Here is a 23495-nt window from a genome sequence, read left to right as displayed (position 1 = left end):
CCCTAGTCTGCCACGCCCTACTCGTGCTTATGTGCCTCCCTTGTAATCCCTACGGCCTGCTACCGCCGCAGCCTTCCCTCTTACAGAGGCTTACCTGTGGATGAGATGAATCCGAGTCACGGCACCAGCTGTCGGAGGCCACCCGACAAACCACACGGCGACACGCAGCACTCAGTCAATTCATCACCACGTTTATTGCCTCATCGCGTTCCAGGCCAAAGTAGGGGGCCCGGCGAGAGGGACTGAAGGCAGTCTCCCTGAAGAAACTCTTCAGCCTCCAGCCCCGAGCACACAGAAAGACAAGGATATATACCCCAGACCCCATACAGATAACATTCATTGAGTGCAATCATGCATAGCACAGGAACAGAGCAAGTTTACAAAGTAGCAATGATCAGGGTACAAGCTCTGCAGATAGAGCAAAGAACATCATAAACCTTCATCAGAAGTCACATCCTGCCTGCAGGAATATGGGACTAAAAGTCTTGGAAACAGGATTAGATAAGGGACAGCCTCAGCCTGCTGCATCTCATGTTGGGCCAGGGCCACTGGCCCCGACAATTATCAATGGACTTTATGGTTTTGAATGAATTTAAGCAGGGGATATTTTCTTTGGTGCTGGGAAGCTCTAATTAGTTCCACATGGAGACACAAACTCAACACATTCGTGCTGTCTAGGCAGAAAACTACAGCAATTGCTGCAAAGAAACATGATATTTGTGTTGATGTAGATGACATTTTATGCACTTGCCTAAGAAAATACTTTGCTAGTCTCCAAAACCAGTTTGACTGTGATTATCTGAGTCCATTGCATACCAGTTCCATAGCACTTTGTCTGGATATGCCTGGATGAAACCAGAAATATCCTCTTGTGTTATGGCTAACACAATCCCAGATCTTGCTACAACCTTTGTGTTTGTGTTTTCTGGATATTATCAATGGACTTTACGTTTTTGAATGAATTTCAGTAGAGGAAATTTTGTTTTGTGCTGGAAATGTTAATTGGTTTCATATGCAGGACAAACATGTTCACATTTGTGTTTTCTACGCAGAAAGCTAGAGCTATCATTGCAAGCAAACAGGATAATGATATTGGCAAACATGACTTTTTATCCACTTTGCCAAGAAAAAGAGTTTGCTTTTCTCCAAAACCAGTTTGAGGGTGATTTTCTGAGTCCATTGCCTACCAGTTCCACAACAGGTTGAATGGAAATGACTGGATGAAAACAGAAATATCCTCTTCTGTTATGGCTAACGCAATCCTAATCTTGCTACAGGCTCTGCTTTGTTTTTTTGCTATTATCAATGGACTTTATTGTTTTGAATGAATTTAAGCAGGGGATATTTTATTTGGTGCTGGGAAACACTAATTAGTTCCACATGCAGACACAGACTCAACACTTTCGTGCTGTCTAGGCAGAAAACTACAGCAATTGCTGGAAACAAATATGATATTTGTGTTGGTGTAGATGACCTTTTATGCACTTGCCTAAGAAATTAATTTGCAATTCTCCAAAACCAGTTTGACCCCGAAGCAGTTGTCCCACAGATCGACTGAACCCCAGATACACGATCTCCACACCAATCGATGCAAAAGGCAAGAGGGAAGTTTATTTCATTTGCAAATGGGCCGTCTCAGCAGCACCCTCTAGTGCAGTGCAGAGAGAGCGGCCCTGATCATCAGTTTCACAGAGTATTTAAGGCTTAAAACCACAAAATTAGCATATTTCCACTGTGTTACAATCCCATTGGGTAACATAAATGATTACAGGATAAAGGAAAAAGTTACATGCTGTACGTGCCTTGCGGTTTTTATCTTTAGCCTGAGCAAGCAAGGGCAGGGGTCGTCAAGCCAGGTATGTAGTGTGTGGTAACTTGTAGTGTTGTAACAGGATATAGGTTGGGTACATTTTCTGTTAACTTCAGCCTTTATAGTTCCTAAAAACGGTTACATATTGCAAGCTCAGCCATCTTATGAAAGCAGTCACATTTCTTGCAAGATTATTGCAAGCCCAGCCAATTTGTACAAAAGCAGAACAATATGCAGTTAGCTCAAGCCACTCCTTCTTAAACCTAACCTGCCTAATTCTTTCATTCCCTCCTCTTGTTTTTGGCAAATTTTAATCTTAAATTTTAAGGAATAGCTGTATCCTGAAATTTTTCTTCTATGCCCTTTGTTTTTAAACTTTGGTACTGCTGGGTCAGGACCAAGGCGTGGGTGATAGACAATCTACTTTTAAAAACCTGAAGAAGCCTATTTATTATGCAGGGTCCAAAGGTTAAAATTAAAAGTAATATTATTAAGGGTCCTGTGATGGTGGAGATTAGGGTTGTTAACCAAGGGGATGAGTTAAACCAGCTCTGAAACCATGACTGTCCTGTCTCAAAATGGCTCTGTCGTTGTTTTAGTCTTTCCCTTAATTTTGCCATGCTATCTCTGACTACTCCAGTGTGATCCGCATAGAAACAACACTCTTCCTTTAGGGCTGCACAGAGTCCCCCTTCCTTTAAAAATACCAGGTCCAGCCCCCTTCTATTTTGTAATACTACCTCGGAAAATGAAGTTAAGGACTTTTCCAAGGCACTGACAGATTCTTCTAAAGCTTGTAAATCTGAATGCATAGCTTGCTGTAACAGGTGAAACTGATTTGTCTTTGACAGAGCAGTGGCTCCGGTACCTATGCCTGCTCCGATGCCCCCGACTGTGAGTCCTCCCAATATGAGGGCTAGCGTTATGGTTAGGGTTCCCTAGGGAGCCGGAGATTTCCCTCATATTGTCGGTAGACTTCCTCAGGGTCATGTAATGTGACCCGAGGCCATACTTCAACCATGACGCACCATTCATGAGTTCGATTATGAGCTTGTCCTGCCAAGCAGGGGGTTAGGCCTGTATTGCATGCCCAAAATGTCCCATTTGGTCCTGTTAAATAATAGGTGCCTGGTTTGAGAGTCATAGTTTTATTACAGAGGCCCTGATATTGAGGGGGAATGGAGCCTACGCAAAGTCCCTGTCCTGATACTTCTGGAAGAGTTAGTCGGTGGGATGGCAGATTGGAGCACTGGGGAGGGACAATAGTATGGTTGGTCCAATTCCCAATGACAGCTACTCCCTCATAATAAGGGGGAGGTGAGGCAAGGCACAGCCAGCAATCCCGGGTCCTATCGGGGTCAGAGCCATTTAGTGCTTGGAAGGCCCCATGTATTAGGCCTAAGAGGTGGTCCCCTGTGCCCAACCGTACAGCAGGAGACGAGTTAGGACTCACAGCTGCCCCTGTCATCAGGGAAGGTGGAGAGGTCGAGGGTTGGCCCTGGGATCTTGGAGGTGTAAACCTAGACACAGGCCTTTGATCTGCCAACACAGGCCTCGGCCTCTGATCCGCCAACCCCACCAACACTAGGTTGGGGCCTATAGACTGAGAGATAGTTCTTTCTTTAAGTTGAATGGAAAATTGGAACCCAGGATCATAGTCAGAAACATAAAACCTTAAACCCCAAGTCCTTCCCCTTTTCCAGTCAGCAATGTTGGCTTTTTTTTCCCTTTTCTGTGAAGGAAATGTTTAGGGGCATAGAGCAGGAGGGCCCTGTTCCCGGGGTGAAATTACGGTGCACAGTAATCCAATCCCAACTAGAGGAGGGTTTCCAATACGCGTGACCCGTGGTCTCACATCCCCAGGCTTTACAGTAAAGAGATTCTGGCCCCCCGCACCGCCACCTTTCTTCCGTAGACCTGCCATCCTTAGGGCACACGTAAAACTCTTGTTGTTGTAACTGGCATCTTTTTGTCTTATATCTGCACCCAAGCCACCCGGCGCCGTAGACCATGGGGATCCACCCTCCAACGGCGCTGGCGGGGACTCCTTCCTTGGGGATTTCGGCTGGGCTCCAGTCCGGTATATCCCAGGTGTCTATCCCTGCTACCAACTGACACACATCAGGGTGCAATGAAGGCCACCACGTCCCAGAAGGGGCCTCGTGGGAAACGGACCACACGACCTCAGTGGTGCCAGATCTCACCTCCCACGTGAGCCTCCTTGGGGTATGTGGGCTGCCCATAATCGGGGTAAGAAAAATCAAAAGTATTACAAGTACTAAACAGTCTTTAAGAGTCTTATCTTGAGTGGATTTTGAGTGCGTTGTGCCTTCCATACTGTCTGGTCAGCGGGGCAATCGTCCTGAGTTTTGTCCTCCTCCAGTAGGGCTCGCTTCACACAGAACGCGTGGACCCAGGCGGCGAATCCGTCGACTTTTACCGCTGTTGGGGTGGTCCAGCGCGGCTCAAGAGTCGTGGTTTGGTGCCTGCGAACGTAGACAGTGTCCCCAGCCTGGAACGAGTGTGGGAGCGCGAAACCCCTGGACCGATATGCGGCGGCCACCAGCTGCTTTCCTATGTGCTTGTGAATCAGTTGTAAGGCACGGAAGCGAGTCTACAGGGTAGGGGAAGTTGCAAAAGAGTTAGCAATGGGTCCTAACAAATCCGCCGCGGGTGGGGGACCTCCATACAATATTTCATAGAAGGTGTATTACAAGCCCTAAACAAAGCCATCGGCAGCAATTCGACCCAGTCTCTAGTGCCAGTCTCCACTATTAATTTAGTTAAGGTCTCTTTAATTGTTCTGTTTATATGTTTTACCTGACTAAATCCCCAGCACCCTGGCCACCGACTGACTTACCCGGGAGACGAAAGCGGGTCCGTTGTCTGACCCCAGTACCTTTTGGTAGTCCAAATCGGAAATATTAGTGCGGTTTCTTTCTTGGTCGGGAAGGCTTCTGTCCATTTTGAGAAGGTGTTTACAAATAACTTCATGTTTATTGGGGTAACTTTCTGTAAAATTTACTTCCCAGTTTACGCCAGGTCCTGCCCTTCTGATCCTGGCCCCCTCCGGGGGTTTGAGATGCTTGGGGTTTATTTTACACGGGCCTCAGTTACCCTGGTCCATCTTGCATTAAGAGAGTCCTTTCGTGGAGGTCAGGTGCCCCCTTCGCTTATAGATTTTCCCCATGGACATGGGCAGTGGCAAAAGCGTACCTGCTGTCCATGTAGATGTTCACCCGCTTTTCCTTGGCTGCGCGGAGTGCTTGGGTCAGAGCGATCAGCTCTGCCCGCTGAGCGGAGGTTCTGGGGGGGGGCAGAAACCCAGACTACTCACCTTGTTCGGCCGTCCACCACCGCTGCCCCGGCTCTTCTCTCGCTGTCTTGCAGGAAGCTGTTCCCGTCGGTATGCCAGGTCAGTCCGCATTTGGCAGGGGGATGTCGGTCAGGTCGGCTCGAGTCCCGTGTGGCAGCCATGCACCACTGGATCCCCTTCCTAATCTTTATTTTTCAGAGATAGTACAGGAACGGATCTCAAACAAGTTTGTTTCTTTGGGCACTCTTTTGCCCAGTGCGCATTGTTCTCGGTCAAGACGGGGCCTTTGTCGGTCTCCCGGGTCCCTTCCTGACCTGATCCTCCCTTGCTCTGCTTTGGAAACTATGGTGGCCAGGATCCTAGTCAGTTCCTCCCCCCTCATCCTATCTTCCCTTTCTTTAGGCGTTCCCTTTCTAAATCAGGTAATGTATGCCCCTGAAGCCCCTCCAGCTTCTGAAGGCGTTCCGTCAAACCCGTCAGGAGAACCTGGCTGTAGAGTCTGAGTCTTTCCCTTCCCTCCACCGTGTTCAAGTCCCAGTCGGGCTTAAACAAGGGCCTAGACAAGGGAAAAGCCTTTTACGGGCTTCCAAATAAACCCTATGCCTTTCTCCAGTGGTTAGTAAAATCTGCAAAAAACTACTGGCAATTATCTCAGGTAGGCTAATGTGTTAGTAAAATAGGCTCTACGAGTCCCGTCAGGGCTTGTGGATCCTGTGAAAAAGATGGAAGACGGGTTATGTGTTTTCCAGTTATACGGAGGAGGAAGACGGCCAGTATTGCATGTAATCCCTCACTGAGCGAAAGGGGGAAGCCCGAGCTTTCCACTGGTTGTCCTCATCCCCCCTCCCTCGACGTGGACGCAGTCTGGCACTCATGGGGGTTGAATGAGCCGGAGGTTCCTCCTCCCTTCCTTCCTGCACAGACTCCAGAGAAGGTGCCACGGGCCTTTTGGGAAGGGGGGGGCATAAGGTGGTGGGATATCAAAAAGTAAAAGGTCCTCCTGCTTGCCTGGGGGGACTAGGGGCTTTTTAGATTTGAGGGAGTCCGATTCCTTTAATGGGTAAAGGGTTGAGGTGGGGTATTTGCCTTGGTCCGCGAGTTTTGATACTAGGGGTGTCTCGGATAGGGGCGGAGTGGGTTTGGGGCTCGACTCCGCCACGAGGGCAGCTGCTGGCAACTCAGGACTGGGCTCCATCCTCAGGGCGGTGGCGGGTGTAGCGGGATCGAGCTTCGCCACCACCCTGTTGGAAAAGAGGAAAGGTTTTACCCATTTTGGGGGGTTTTGCGCCAGGTCCTCCCACACAAAGATGTAGGGCACTTGATCCGGGTGCCCCTCTTTCCCTTCCTTACAGACCTGGCTCTTCACCTGTAAGATAATACGAGAGTCAAAAGTCCCATCCTGTGGCCACCCGATATTGAAGGCTGGCCATTCGGACGTACAAAAACCTGTCCAATTCTTCTTCCGCACTCTCACAGACAAGTTTTGGGCCCGCTCCCAGACCTCTTTCCAATAATCTAAAGTGAGGCTTAGAGGTGTAGTTAATCCCTGTCCCATATTGGAGAAGAAAGGTAAGTAAATTATAACACAGAACACAATTACAAAACACACAAACACACTGCGCGCGACAATGCAACGAGACAAAACTGAAACCAAAACCTCCGATGGGAGCAGCCGCCAGACAGGCAGGCTCGGGAGCGGCTGCCTAGCAGCCAGGCTCTCCCTTTGGCTCAGGAATGGCTGCCTAGCAGCCAGGCTCTCCCGACGAAGGAGGGAGACAAAATCCACCTCCTTCTCCTCCCAGACTGCCACTGGAGCGTCCTCCAGAGGCTCGAGCCAGGGGTCCTGGACACGTATGTCTTTTCCTACAACTGGCTCTCTACTCTTTCGGCGCCTAGCGCCCGCAAACACAAACACCCGTACGCCCGGCGCCCGGGGAAGATAGACAATGGAACACACAAAAATACACGGAACAGAAAAAACTTACCTCCGATTGGGAGATGGAGGGTGAATCTGGAGGGTCTGGATCCCGGACGAGCCCCCAAAATGTAGGACCCCAGAAGCAGGTGTCCCACAGATCGACCGAACCCCAGATACACGATCTCCACACCAATTGATGCAAAAGGCAAGAGGGAAGTTTATTTCATTTGCAAATGGGCCGCGCTCTCTGCACTGCACTAGAGGGTGCTGCTGAGACGGCACATTTGCAAATGAAATAAACTTCCCTCTTGCCTTTTGCATCGATTGGTGTGGAGATCGTGTATCTGGGGTTCGGTCGATCTGTGGGACACCTGCTTCGGGGGTCCTACAATCAATGGACTTTATGTTTTAGAATGAATTTCAGTAGAGGAAATTTTGTTTTGTTCTGGAAATGCTAATTGGTTTCATATGCAGGCCAAACATGTTCACATTTGTGTTTTCTACACAGAAAGCTAGAGCTATCATTGCAAACAAACAGGATAATGATATTCGTAAACATGACTGTTTAAGCACTTGGCCAAGAAAAGGAGTTTGCTTTTCTCCAAAACCAGTTTGAGGGTGATTTTCTGAGTCCATTGCATACCAGTTCCACAACACTTTGTCTGGAAATGACTGGATGAAACCAGAAATATCCTCTTGTGTTATGGCAAACTCAATCCCAGACCTTGCTACAGGCTCTGCTTTGTGTTTTTTGATATTATCAATGGACTTTATGGTTTTGAATGAATTTAAGCAGGGAATGTTTTCTTTGATGCTGGGAAACTCTATTTCCACATGGAGACTCAAACTCATTCATTTGAGTTTTCTCGGCAGAAAACTACAGCAATTACTGCAAAGAAACATGATATTTGTGTTGGTGTAGATGACATGTTATACACTTGCCTAAGAAAATACTTTGCTAGTCTCCAAACCAGTTTGACTGTGATTATCTGAGTCCATTGCATACCAGTTCCATAGCACTTTGTCTGGATATGCCTGGATGAAACCCGAAATATCCTTTTGTGTTATGGCTAACTCAATCCCAGATCTTGCTACAACCTTTGTGTTTGTGTTTTCTGGATATTATCAATGGACTTTATGTTTTTGAATGAATTTCAGTAGAGGAAATTTTGTTTTGTGCTGGAAATGCTAATTGGTTTCATATGCAGGCCAAACATGTTCACATTTGTGTTTTCTACGCAGAAAGCTAGAGCTATCATTGCAAACAAACAGGATATTTATATTTGCAAACATGACTTTTTATCCACTTGGCCAAGAAAAAGAGTTTGCTTTTCTCCAAACCAGTTTGAGGGTGCTTTCTGAGTCCATTGCCTACCAGTTCCACAACAGGTTGAATGGAAATGACTGGATGAAAACAGAAATATCCTCTTCTGTTATGGCTAACGCAATCCTAATCTTGCTACAGGATCTGCTTTGTGTTTTTTGATATTATCAATGGACTTTATTGTTTTGAATGAATTTAAGCAGGGGATATTTTATTTGGTGCTGGGAAACACTAATTAGTTCCACATGCAGACACAAACTCAACACATTCGTGCTGTCTAGGCAGAAAACTACAGCAATTGCTGGAAACAAATATGATATTTGTGTTGGTGTAGATGAACTTTTATGCACTTGCCTAAGAAATTAATTTGCAATTCTCCAAAACCAGTTTGACTGTGATTATCTGAGTCCATTGCATACCAGTTCCACAGCACTTTGTCCGGATATGCCTGGATGAGACCAGAAATATCCTCTTGGGTTATGGCTAACTCAATCCCAGATCTTTCTACAGGCTCTGCTTTTTGTTTTTTGATGTTATCAATGGACTTTATGGTTTTGAATGAATTTAAGCAGGGAATATTTTCTTTGATGCTGGGAAACTCTATTTCCACATGGAGACTCAAACTCATTCATTTGAGTTTTCTCAGCAGAAAACTACAGCAATTGTTGCAAAGAAACGTGATATTGGTGTTGGTGTAGATGACATTTTATGCACTTTTCTAAGAAAATATTTTGCTATTCTCCAATAACCAGTTTGACTGTGATTATCTGAGTCCATTGCTTACCAGTTTTACAGCACTTTGTGTGGTTATGACTGCATGAAACCAGAAATATCCTCTTGTGTTATGGCTAACTCAATCCCAGATCTTGCTACAACCTCTGTGTTTATATTTTCTGGATATTATCAATGGACTTTACGTTTTAGAATGAATTTCTGTAGAAGAAATTCTGTTTTCTGCTGGAAATGCTAAGTGATTCCATATGCAGGCCCAATGAGTTCACATTTGTGTTTTCTACGCAGAAAGCTAGAGCAATCGCTGCAAACAAACAGGATAATGATATTGGCAAACATGACTTTTTATCCACTTGGCCAAGAAAAAGAGTTTGCTTTTCTCCAAAACCAGTTTGAGGGTGATTTTCTGAGTCCATTGCCTACCAGTTCCAGAACAGGTTGAATGGAAATGACTGGATGAAACCACAAATATCCTCTGTGTTATGGCTAACTCAATCCCAGATCTTGCTACAGGATCTGCTTTGTTTTTTTGATATTATCAATGGACTTTATGGTTTTGAATGAATTTAAGCAGGGGATATTTTATTTGGTGCTGGGAAACACTAATTAGTTCCACATGCAGACACAAACTCAACACAGTCGTGCTGTCTAGGCAGAAAACTACAGCAATTCTTTCAAAGAATCATGATATTTGTATTGGTGTAGATGACATTTTATGCACTTGCCTAAGAAAATCTTTGCTAGTCTCTAAAACCAGTTTGACTGTGATTATCTGAGTCCATTGCATACCACATCCAGTGCACTTTGTCCGGATATGCCTGGATGAAACCCGAAATATCCTCTTGTGTTATGGCTAACTCAATCCCAGATCTTGCTACAACCGTTGTGTTTTTGTTTTCTGGATATTATCAATGGACTTTAAGTTTTTGAATGAATTTCAGTAGAGGAAATTTTGTTTTGTGCTGGAAATGCTAATTGGTTTCATATGCAGGACAAACATGTTCACATTTGTGTTTTCTACGCAGAAAGCTAGAGCTATCATTGCAAACGAACAGGATATTTATATTGGCAAACATGACTTGTTATCCACTTGGCCAAGAAAAAGAGTTTGCTTTTCTCCAAAACCAGTTTGAGGGTGCTTTTCTGAGTCCATTGCATACCAGTTCCAAAACACTTTGTCTAGAAATGACTGGATGAAACCAGAAATATCCTCTTGTGTTATGGCAAACTCAATCCCAGACCTTGCTACAGGCTCTGCTTTGTGTTTTTTGATATTATCAATGGACTTTATGGTTTTGAATGAATTTAAGCAGGGGATATTTTATTTGGTGCTGGGAAGCACTAATTAGTTCCACATGCAGACACAAACTCAACACATTCGTGCTGTCTAGGCAGAAAACTACAGCAATTGCTGCAAAGAAACATGATATTTGTGTTGGTGTACATGATATTTTATGCACTTGCCTAAGAAAATACTTTGCTATTATCCAAAACCAGTTTGAGGGTGCTTTTCTGTGTCCATTGCATACCAGTTCCACAGCACTTTGTCCGGATATGCCTGGATGAAATCCGAAATATCCTCTTGTGTTATGTCTAACTCAAACCCAGATCTTGCTACAGGCTCTGCTTTGTGTTTTTTGATATTATCAATGGACTTTATGGTTTTGAATGAATTTAAGCAGGGGATATTTTATTTGGTGCTGGGAAACACTAATTAGTTCCACATGCAGACACATACTCAACACATTCGTGCTGTCTAAGCAGAAAACTACAGCAATTGCTGCAAAGAAACTTGATATTTGTGTTGGTATAGATGACATTTTATGCACTTGCCTAAGAAAATACTTTGCTAGTCTCCAAAACCAGTTTGACTGTGATTATCTGAGTTCATTGCATACCAGTTCCACAGCACGTTGTCCGGATATGCCTGGATGAGACCAGAAATATCCTCTTGGGTTATGGCTAACTCAATCCCAGATCTTGCTACAGGCTCTGCTTTGTGTTTTTTGATATTATCAATGGACTTTATGGTTTTGAATGAATTTAAGCAGGGAATATTTTCTTTGATGCTGGGAAACTCTATTTCCACATGGAGACTCAAACTCATTCATTTGAGTTTTCTCGGCAGAAAACTACAGCAATTGTTGCAAAGAAACATGATATTGGTGTTGGTGTAGATGACATTTTATGCACTTTTCTAAGAAAATATTTTGCTATTCTCCAATAACCAGTTTGACTGTGATTATCTGAGTCCATTGCATACCAGTTTTACAGCACTTTGTGTGGTTATGCCTGGATGAAACCAGAAATAACCTCTTGTGTTATGGCTAACTCAATCCCAGACATTGCTACAGGCTCTGCTTTTTGTTTTTTGATATTATCAATGGACTTTATGGTTTTGAATGAATTTAAGCAGGGAATATTTTCTTTGATGCTGGAAAACTCTATTTCCACATGGAGACTCAAACTCATTCATTTGAGTTTTCTCGGCAGAAAACTACAGCAATTGTTGCAAAGAAACGTGATATTGGTGTTGGTGTAGATGATATTTATGCACTTTTCTAAGAAAATATTTTGCTATTCTCCAATAACCAGTTTGACTGTGATTATCTGAGTCCATTGTATACCAGTTTTACAGCACTTTGTGTGGTTATGCCTGCATGAAACCAGAAATATCCTCTTGTGTTATGGCTAACTCAATCCCAGATCTTGCTACAACCTCTGTGTTTGTATTTTCTGGATATTATCAATGGACTTTATGTTTTTGAATGAAATTTCTGTAGAAGAAATTCTGTTTTGTGCTGGAAATGCTAAGTGATTCCATATGCAGGCCCAATGTGTTCACATTTGTGTTTTCTACGCAGAAAGCTAGAGCAATCATTGCAAACAAACAGGATAATGATATTGGCAAACATGACTTTTTATCCACTTGGCCAAGAAAAAGAGTTTGCTTTTCTCCAAAACCAGTTTGAGGGTGATTTTCTGAGTCCATTGCATACCAGTTCCACAGCACTTTGTCTGGATATGCCTGGATGAAACCAGAAATATCCTCTTGTGTTATGGCTAACTCAATCCCAGATCTTGCTACAGGATCTGCTTTGTTTTTTTGATATTATCAATGGACTTTATGGTTTTGAATGAATTTAAGCAGGGGATATTTTATTTGGTGCTGGGAAACACTAATTAGTTCCACATGCAGACACAAACTCAACACATTCGTGCTATCTAGGCAGAAAACTACAGCAATTGCTGGAAACAAATATGATATTTGTGTTGGTGTAGATGACCTTTTATGCACTTGCCTAAGAAATTAATTTGCAATTCTCTAAAACCAGTTTGACTGTGATTATCTGAGTCCATTGCATACCAGTTCCACAGCACTTTGTCTGGATATGCCTGGATGACACCAGAAATATCCTCTTGTGTTATGGCTAACTCAATCCCAGATCTTGCTACAGGCTCTGCTTTTTGTTTTTTGATATTATCAATGGACTTTATGGTTTTGAATGAATTTAAGCAGGGGATATTTTATTTGGTGCTGGGAAACACTAATTAGTTCCACATGCAGACACAAACTCAACACAGTCGTGCTGTCTAGGCAGAAAACTACAGCAATTGTTTCAAAGCATCATGATATTTGTATTGGTGTAGATGACATTTTATGCACTTACCTAAGAAAATCTTTGCTAGTCTCTAAAACCAGTTTGACTGTGATTATCTGATTCCATTGCATACCACATCCAGTGCACTTTATCCGGATATGCCTGGATGAAACCAGAAATATCCTCTTGTGTTATGGCTAACTCAATCCCAGATCTTGATACAATCTTTGCGTTTGTGTTTTCTGGATATTATCAATGGACTTTACGTTTTAGAGTGAATTTCAGTAGAGGAAATTTTGTTTTGTGCTGGAAATGCTAATTGGTTTCATATGCAGGCCAAACATGTTCACATTTGTGTTTTCTACACAGAAAGCTAGAGCTATCATTGCAAACAAACAGGATATTGATATTCATATACATGACTGTTTAAGCACTTGGCCAAGAAAAGGAGTTTGCTTTTCTCCAAAACCAGTTTGAGGGTGCTTTTCTGAGTCCATTGCATACCAGTTCCACAACACTTTGTCTGGAAATGACTGGATGAACCAGAAATATCCTCTTGTGTTATGGCAAACTCAATCCCAGACCTTGCTACAGGCTCTGCTTTGTGTTTTTTGATATTATCAATGGACTTTATGGTTTTGAATGAATTTAAGCAGGGAATATTTTCTTTGGTGCTGGGAAGCTCTAATTAGTTCCACATGCAGACACAAACTCAACACATTCGTGCTGTCTAGACAGAAAACTACAGCAATTGCTGCAAAGAAACATGATATTTGTGCTGGTGTAGATGACATTTTATGCACTTACCTAAGAAAATCTTTGCTAGTCTCCAAAACCAGTTTGACTGTGATTATCTGAGTCCATTGCATACCAGTTTCACAGCACGCTGGCCGGTTTGGCCTGGATGAAACCAGAAATATCCTCTTGTGATATGGCTAACTCAATCCCAGATCTTTCTACAGGCTCTGCTTTTTGTTTTTTGCTATTATCAATGGAATTTATAGTTTTGAATGAATTTAAGCAGGGAATATTTTCTTTGGTGCTGGGAAGCACTAATTAGTTCCACATGCAGACACAAACTGAACACATTCGTGCTGTCTAGGTAGAAAACTATAGCAAATGCTGCAAACAAACATGATATTTGTATTGGTGTAGATGACATTTTATGCACTTGCCTAAGAAAATAATTTGCTAGTCTCCAAAACCAGTTTGACTGTGATTATCTGAGGCCATTGCATACCAGTTTTACAGCACTTTGTGTGGATATGCCTGGATGAGACCAGAAATATCCTCTAATGTTATGGTTCACTCAATTTCAGATCTTGCTACAGGCTCTGCTTTGTGTTTTTTGATATTATCAATGGACTTTATGGTTTTGAATGAATTTAAGCAGGGAATATTTTCTTTGGTGCTGCGAAACACTAATTAGCTCCACATGGAGACACAAACTCAACACATTCGTGCTATCTAGGCAGAATATTTGTGTTGGTGTGGATGACATTTTATGCACTTGCCTAAGAAAATACTTTGCTAGTCTCCAAAACCAGTTTGAATGTGATTATCTGAGTCCATTGCATACCAGTTCCACAGCACTTTGTCCGGATATGCCTGGATGAAACCAGAAATATCCTCTAATGTTATGGTTCACTCAATCCCAGATCTTGCTACCACCTCTGTGTTTGTGTTTTCTGGTTATTATCGATGCACTTTATTGTGTTGAATGTTTTTTATCAGGGAAAATTTTATTTTGTAATGGGAAACTTTAATTGGTTCCACATGGAGACACCAGCTCTACACATTCGTATTTTCTAGGAGAATGCTAGAGGAACCGTGGGAAACAAACATGATATTTCTGATTATATGCATGATATTTTATGCAATTCCTAACGATAAGACTTTGCTTTCATCCAAAACCATTTTCACTGTGATTTTTCGGTCTATTGCATATGAATTCTGCACCACTTTGTCCGGATATGACTGTCTGAAACCAGAAATATGCGGTTCAGTTTTGGCTAACTCAATCCCAGATATTGCTACAGCCTCTGTGTTTGTGTTTTCTGGATATTATCGATGGACTTTATTGTTTTGAATGTTTTTATCATGGAACATTTAATTTTGTACTGGGAAACACTAACTGGTTCCAAATGGAGACACCAGCTCTACACATTCGTGTTTTCAGGGAGAAAGCAAGAGGAACGTTGGCAAACAAACATGATATTTCTCTTTGAATAGCTGACATTTTATGCACTTGCTTAACGAAATGACTGCTTTTCTCCAAAACCATTTTTACTGTGATTTTCTCAGTCCATTGCATACGAATTCCACACCATTTTGTCCGGATATGCGTGGATGAAACCAGAAATATGCGGTTGTGTTTTGGGTAACTAAATCCCAGATATTGCGACAGCCTCTGTGTTTGTGTTTCTGGATATTATCGAAAGACTTTATAGTTTTGAATGTTTTTATCAGGGAACATTTAGTTTTGTGCTGGGAAACACTAGTTGATTCCACATGGAGACACAAGCTCTACACATTCGTATTTTCTAGGGCGAAAGCCAGACGATCTGCAGCAAACAAACATGATATTTCTGTTTGTTTACATGAAATTTTATGCACTTGCCTAACGAAATGACTTTGCTTTTCTCCAAAACCATTTTCACTGTGATTTTCTCGGCCCATTGCATACGAATTCTACACCACTTTGTCCGGATATGATTGGATGACACCAGAAATATCCAGTTGTTTTGTGGCTATCTCATTCCCAGATATTGCTACTGCCATTGTCTAGGTTTATTCCGGATATTATCGACAGACTTTATTGCTTTGAATGTTTTTATCAGGGAATATTTCATTTTGTGCTGGGAAACACTTGTTGATTTCACATGGAGACACCAGCTCTACACATTCGTATTTTCTAGGGAGCAAGCTAGAGGTACTGTGGCAAAGAAACATGATATTTCAGTTTGTATAGATGACATTTTATGCACTAGCCCAAGGAAAAGACTTTGCTTTTCTCCAAAACCATTTTTATTGTGATGTCCCCGATCTGTTGCATACGAATTCCACACCACTTTGTCCGGATATGATTGGAAGACATGATAAATATCCAGTTATATTTTCGCTAACTCCATCCCAAATATTGCTACAGACTCTGTGTTTGTGTTTTCTGTATATTATCGAGGGACTTTATTATTTTGAATGTTTTTAACAGGGAACATTTAATTTTGTGTTGGGAAACACTAATTGGTTCCACATGGAGACACCAGGTCTGCACATTCGTATTTTCTTGGGAGAAAGCTAGAATAACTGTGGCAAACAAACATGATATTTCTGTTTGTATAGATGATATTTTATGCACATGCCTAACGAAAAGACATTGCTTTTCTCCAAAGCATTTGTCCTGTCATTTTCTCGGTCCATTGCATACGAATTCCACACCACTTTGTCCAGATATGACTGGATGAAACCGGAAATATCCGGTTTTCTTTTGGCTAACTCAATCCGAAATATAGTGAAAGCCTCTGTGTTTTTGTATTCTGGATATTATTGATGGACTTTATTGTTTTGAATATTTTTATCAGGAAATATTTAATTTTGTACAGTAGAAACTAATTGGTTCATCATGGGGACACCAGCTCTACACATTCATATTTTCTATGGAGAAAGCTAGAGGAACTGCGGCAAACAAACATGATATTTCTGTTTGTCTAGATGACATTTTATGCACTTGCCTAATGAAAAGACTTTGCTTTACTCCAAAACCATTTGTACAGTGATTTTTTCTTTCCATTGCATACGAATTCCACACCAGTTTGTCCAGATATGACTGGATGAAAAAGGAAATATCCGGTTATGTTTTGGCTATCTCAATCCCAGATATTGCTACAGACTCTGTGTTTTTGTTTTTTTTTTCTGGATATTACCAATGGACTTTATTATTTTGAAGTTTTTTATCGGGGAACATATTATTTTTAGCCTGGATACAGTAATTTGGATCCACTTGGAGTCACCAGCACTACATATCGTATTTTCTAGGGAGAAAGCTAGAGGAACTACGGCAACAAACATGATATTTCTGTTTGTAGAGATGACATTTTATGCACTTGCCTAAAGAAAAGACTTTGCTTTTCTCCAAAACCAATTGTACTGTGATTTTCTCGGTCCATTGCATGCGAATTCCACACCACCCTGTCCTGATATGACTGGAAGAAACCAGAAATATCCGGTTGTGGTTTGGCTAACACAATGCGAAATATTGTGAATCATCTGTGTTTGTGTTGTCTGGATTTTCTTGATGGACTTTATTGTTTTGAAAGTTTTTATCAGGCTACATTTAGTTTTGTATCATTGAAACACTAATTGGTTCATCACGGGAACACCAGCTCTACACATTCGATTTTCTAGGGAGAAAGCTAGAGGAACTGCGGCAAACAAACATGATATTACTGTTTGTATAGATGACATTTTATGCACTTCCCTAAGGAAAAGACTTTGCTTATCTCGAAAACCATTTGTACTGTGATTTTCTCGGTCCATTGCATAGGAATTCTAAACCACTTTGTGGGGATATGACTGGATGAAACCAGAAATATCTGGTTGTGTTTTGGCTAACTCAATCCGAAAATTGCTAAAGCCTCTGTGTTTGTGTATTCCTGATATTATCCACAGACTTTATTGTTTTGAATGTTGTTTATCAGGGAACATTTAATTTTATACCGTTGAAACACTAATTGGTTCCACATGGAGACACCAGCTCTACACATTCGTATTTTCTAGGGAGAAAGCTAGAGGAACTGCGGCAAAAAAATATGACATTCATGTTTGTATCCATGACATTTTATACACATGCCTAATGAAAAGACTTTGCTTTTCTCCAAAACCATTTTTACTCTTATTTTCTCTTTCCATTGCATATGAATTCCACACCAGTTTGTCCGGATATGACTGGATGAAACCAGAAATATCCGGTTGTGTTTTGGCTAACTCAATGCCAAATATTGTGAAGGCCTCTGTGTTTGTGTTTTCCGGATATTATCGATGGACTTTATTGTTTGGAATGTGTTTTATTAGGGAACATTTAATTTTTGCTTGAAAACACTAATTGTTTCCACATGGAGACACCAGCTCTACACATTCGTATTTGCTAGGGAGAAAGCTAGAGGAACTGCAGCAAACTAACATGATATTTCTGTTTGTATAGATGATATTTTATGCACTTGCCTAATGAAAAGACTTTGCTTTTCCCCAAAACAATTTTTACTGTGATTTTCTCGGTCCGTAGCATATGAATTCAACACCACTTTGTCCGGATATGACTGGATGGAACCAGAAATATCTGGCTGTGTTTTGGCTAACTCAATCCGAAATATTGCTAAACCCTCTGTGTTTGTGTTTTCTGGATATTATCGATGGACTTTTTTTTATGTTTTATCAGGGAACATTTAATTTTGTACCGTTGAAACTCTAGTTGATTCATAATTGGAACAAAAGCTCCACACATTCGTATTTTCTAGGGAGAAAGCTGGAGGAACTGCGGCAAACAAACATGATATTTCTCTTTGTATCGATGACATTTTATGTACTTGCCTAACGAAAAGAATTTGCTTTTCTCCAACACCATTTTAACTGTGAATATCTCGGTCCATTGCATGCGAATTCCACACCATTTTGTCCGGATATAACTGGATGAAACCAGAAATATCTGGTTTTGTTTTGGCTAACTCGATCCCAGATATTGCTACAGCCTCTGTGTTTGTGTATTCCTGATATTATCCACAGACTTTATTGTTTTGAATTTTTTTTTAGGGAACATTTAATTTTGTGCTTGGAAACACTAGTTGGTTCCTCATGGAGACACCAGCTCTGCACATTCGTATTTTCTAGGGAGAAAGCTAGAGGAACTGTGGCAAACAAGCATGATATTTATGTTTGTGTAGATGACATTTCATGCACTTGCCTAACAAAAAGACTTTGCTTTTCTCCATAACCATTTGTACTGTGATTTTCTCGGTCCATTGCATGCGAATTCCACACAACTTTGTCCGGATATGACTGGATGTAAACAGAATATCCAGTTTTGTTTTGGCTAACTCAATCCTAGATATTGCTACAGCCACTGTGTTTGTGTTTTCTGGATATTATCGATGGACTTTATGGTTTTGAATGTTTTTTTCAGGGAACATTTCATTTTGTACCGTTGAACAACTAATTGTTTCATCATCGGGACACCAGCTCTGCACATTCGTATTTTCTAGGGAGAAAGGTGGAGGTACTGCGGCAAACAAACATGACATTTCTGTTTGTCTAGATGACATTTTATGCACTTGGCTAACGAAAAGACTTTGCTTTTCTCCAAAACCATTTTTACTCTTATTTTCTCGGTCGACATACGAATTCCACACCAGTTTGTCCGGATATGACTGGATGAAACCAGAAATATCCGGTTGTGTTTTGGCTAACTCAATGCCAAATATTGTGAAGGCCTCTGTGTTTGTGTTTTCCGGATATTATCGATGGACTTTATTGTTTTGAATGTTTTTTATTAGGGAACATTTAATTTTTGCTTGGAAACACTAATTGTTTCCAGATGGAGACACCAGCTCTACACATTCGTATTTGCTAGGGAGAAAGCTAAATGAACTGCAGCAAACTAACATGATATTTCTGTTTGTATAGATGATATTTTATGCACTTGCCTAATGAAAAGACGTTGCTTTTCTCCAAAACCATTTTTACTCTTATTTTCTCAGTCCATTGCATACGAATTCCACACCAGTTTGTCCGGATATGACTGGATGAAACGAGAAATATCCGGTTGTGTTTTGGCTAACTCAATCCGAAATATTCTGAAAGCCTCTTTGTTTGTGTTTTCTGGATATTATCGATGGACTTTATGGTTTTGAATGTTTTTTTCAGGGAACATTTCAATTTGTACCGTTGAACCACTAATTGGTTCATCATGGGGACACCAGCTCTGCACATTCGTATTTTAGGGAGAAAGCTCAAGGAACTGCAGCAAACATGATATTTCTGTTTGTATCGATGACGTTTTATGCACTTGCATAACAAAAAGACTTTGCTTTTCTCCAAAACCATTTTTACTCTGATTTTCTCGGTCCGTTGCATACGAATTCCGCACCACTTTGTCCGCATATGACTGCATGAAACCGGAAATATCCGGTTTTGTTTTGGCTAACTCAATCCCAGATATTGCTACAGCCTCTGTGTTTCTGTATTCCTGATATTATCCACAGACTTTATTGTTTTGAATGTTTTTTATCAGGGAACATTTAATTTGTGCTTGGAATCACTAAGTGGCTCCAAATAGAGACACCAGCTCTACACATTTGGGTTTTCTAGGGAGAAAGCTGGAGGAAGTGCGGCAAACAAACATGATATTTCTGTTTGTATACATGATATTTTATGCACTTGCCTAACGAAAGACTTTGCTTTTTCTCCAAAACCATTTTTACTCTGATTTTCTCAGCCCATTGCATCTGAATTCCACACCCCTTTGTCCAGATGTGACTGGATGAAACAAGAAATATCCGGTTGTGTTTTGGATAACTCAATCGTAAATATTATGTAAGCCTCTGTGTTTGTGTTTTCTGGATATTATCTATGGAATTTATTGTTTTGAATGTTTTTTATCAGGGAACATTTAATTTTGTACCGTTGAAACACTAATTGGTTCCACATGGAGACACCAGCTCTACACATTCGTATTTTCTAGGGAGAAATCTAGAGGAACTGCGGCAAAAAAACATAATATTTCTGTTTGTATCGAAGATATTTTATGCACTTGGCTAACGAAAAGACTTTGCTTTTCTCCAAAACCATTTCTACTGTGATTTTCTCGGTCCGTTGCATACGAATTCCACACCAGTTAGTCCGGATATGACAGGATAAAACCAGAAATATCCGGTTGTGTTTTGACTCAATCCGAAATATTGTGAAAGCCTCTGCGTTTGTGTTTTCTGGATATTATCGATGGACTTTATAGTTTTGAATGTTTTTTCAGGGAACATTTCCTTTTGTACCGTTGAAACACTAATTGGTTCATCATGGGGACACGAGGTCTACACATTCAGATTTCTAGGGAGAAAGCTCGAGGAAATGCGGCAAACAAACATGATATTTCTGTTTGTATCGATGACATTTTAGGCACTTCCCTAAGGAAAAGACTTTGCTTTTCTCGAAAACCATTTTTACTGTGATTTTCTTGGTCCATTGCTTATGAATTCCACACCAGTTTACCGGATATGCCTGGGTGAAACCGGAAATATCCTGTTTTGATTAGGCTAACTCAATCCCAGATAGTGCTACAGCCTCTGGGTTTCTGTATTCCTGATATTATCCACAGGCTTTATTTTTTGAATGTTTTTTATCAGGGAACATTTATTTTATACCGTTGAAACACTAATTGGTTCCACATGGAGTCACCAGCTCTACACATTCGTATTTTCTAGGAAGAAAGCTAGAGGAACTGCGGCAAAAAAAAACATGACATTCAAGTTTGTATCGATGACATTTTATACACTTGCCTAATGAAAATACTTTGCTTTTCGCCAAAACCATTTGTCTTTTGATTTTCTCGGTCTATTGCATAGGAATTCTAAACCACTTTGGGCGGATATGACTGGATGAAACCAGAAATATCTGGTTGTGTTTTGGCTAACTGAATCAGAAATATTGTGAAAGCCTCTGTTTTTGTGTTTTCTGGATATTGTCGATGGACGTTAGTGTTTTGAATGTTTTTATCAGGGAACATTTAATTTTGTACTGTTGAAAATCTAATTGATTCCACATGGAGACAACAGCTCTACAGATTCATATGTTCTAGGGAGAAACCAGAGGAACTGTGGCAAAAAAAACATGATATTTCTTTTTGTATAGATGACATTTTATGCACTTGCCTAAGGAAAAGACTTTGCTTTTCTCCAAAACCAATTTTGCTGTGGATATCTCGGTCCATTGCATAAGAATTCCAGACCACTTTGTCCGGATATGACTCGATGAAACCAGAAATATCCGATTTTGTTTTGGCTAACTCAATCCGAAATATTGTGAAAGCCTCTGTGTTTGTGTTTTCTGGATATTATCGATGGACTTTATTGTTTTGAATATTTTTATCAGGGAACATTTGATTTTGTACGGTAGAAACACTAATTGTTTCATCATGGGGATACTAGCTCTGCACATGCGTATTTTCTATGGAGAAAGCTAGAGGAACTGTGGCAAACAAACATATTATTTCTGTTTGTCTAGATGACATTTTATGCACTTGCCTAAAGAAAAGACTTTGCTTTTCTCCAAAACCGTTTGTACTGTGATTTTTTCTTTCCATTGCATACGAATTCCACACCAGTTTGTCCAGATATGACTGGATGAAAAAGGAAATATCCAGTTCTGTTTTGGCTAAATCAATCCCAGATATTGCTACAGACTCTGCGTTTGTGTATTTCTGACATTATCCACGGACTTTATTTTTTTGAATATTTTTTTTTTTCGGGGAACATTTTTGTTTGTGCTTGGAAACACTATTTGGTTCCACATGGAGACACCAGCTCTACACATTCAAATTTTCCAGGGAGAAAGCTAGAGGAACTGCGGCAAACAAACATGATATTTCTGTTTGTATCGATGACATTTTATGCACTTGCCTAACGAAAAGACTTTGCTTTTCTCCAAAAACATTGCTACTCTGATTTTCTCAATCCATTTCATACAAATTCCACACCACTTTTTCCGAATATGACTGGATGAAACCAGAAATATCCGGTTGTGTTTTGGCTAACGAAATCCGAAATATTGCTACAGCCTGTGTGTTTGTGTATTCTTGATATTATCCATGGACTTTATATTTTTCAATGTTTTTTTTCAGAGAACATTTACTTTTGTGCTTGGAAACACTAATAGGTTCCACATGGAGACACCAGCTCTACACATTCGTATGTTCTATTGAGAAAGCTAGAGGAACTGCGGCAAACATACATGATATTTCTGTTTGTATAGATGAGATTTTATGCACTTGCCTAATGAAAACACTTTGCTTTTCTCCAAAACCACTTTTACTGTGATTTTCTCGGTCCGTTGCATACGAATTCCACACCACTTTGGATATGAATGGATGAAACCAGAAATATCCAGTTGTGTTTTTTGCTAACCCAATCCCAAATATTGCTACAGCCTCTGTGATTGTGTTTTCTGGGTATTATCAATGGACTTTATTGTTTTGAATGTTTTTATAGGGAACATTTAATTTTGTACCATTGAAACACTAATTGGTTCATAATGGGAACACCTGCTCTACACATTCGTATTTTCTAAGGGACAGCTAGAGGAACTGCGGTAAACAAACATGATATTTCTGTTTGTATAGATGACATTTTATGCACTTGCCTAACTTAAAGACTTTGCTTTTCTCCAAAACCATTTGTACGGTGATTTTCTTGGTCAATTGCATAGGAATTCCACAGGAGTTTTTCGAGATATTACTGGATGAAACCGGAAATATCCGGTTTTGTTTTGTCTAACCCAATCCCAGATATTGCTACAGCCTCTGTGTTTGTGTTTTCTTGATATTATCCACAGACTTTATTGTTTTGAATATTTTTATCAGGGAACATTTAATTTTGTGCTTGGAAACTCTAATTGGTTCTACATGGAGACAGCAACTCTACATATTTGTATTTTCTAGGGAGAAAGGTAGAGGAACTGTGGCAAACAAACATGATATTTCTGTTTGTTTAGATGTCATTGTATGCACTGACCTAACGTAAAGACTTTGCTTT

Source organism: Lepus europaeus, unplaced genomic scaffold (genome assembly GCF_033115175.1).
Source record: "Lepus europaeus isolate LE1 unplaced genomic scaffold, mLepTim1.pri SCAFFOLD_30, whole genome shotgun sequence".
In the NCBI taxonomy this organism is placed as follows: Eukaryota; Metazoa; Chordata; class Mammalia; order Lagomorpha; family Leporidae; genus Lepus; species Lepus europaeus.
The sequence above is the reverse complement of the archived record's forward strand: the minus strand, read 5'-3'. Positions refer to the sequence as shown.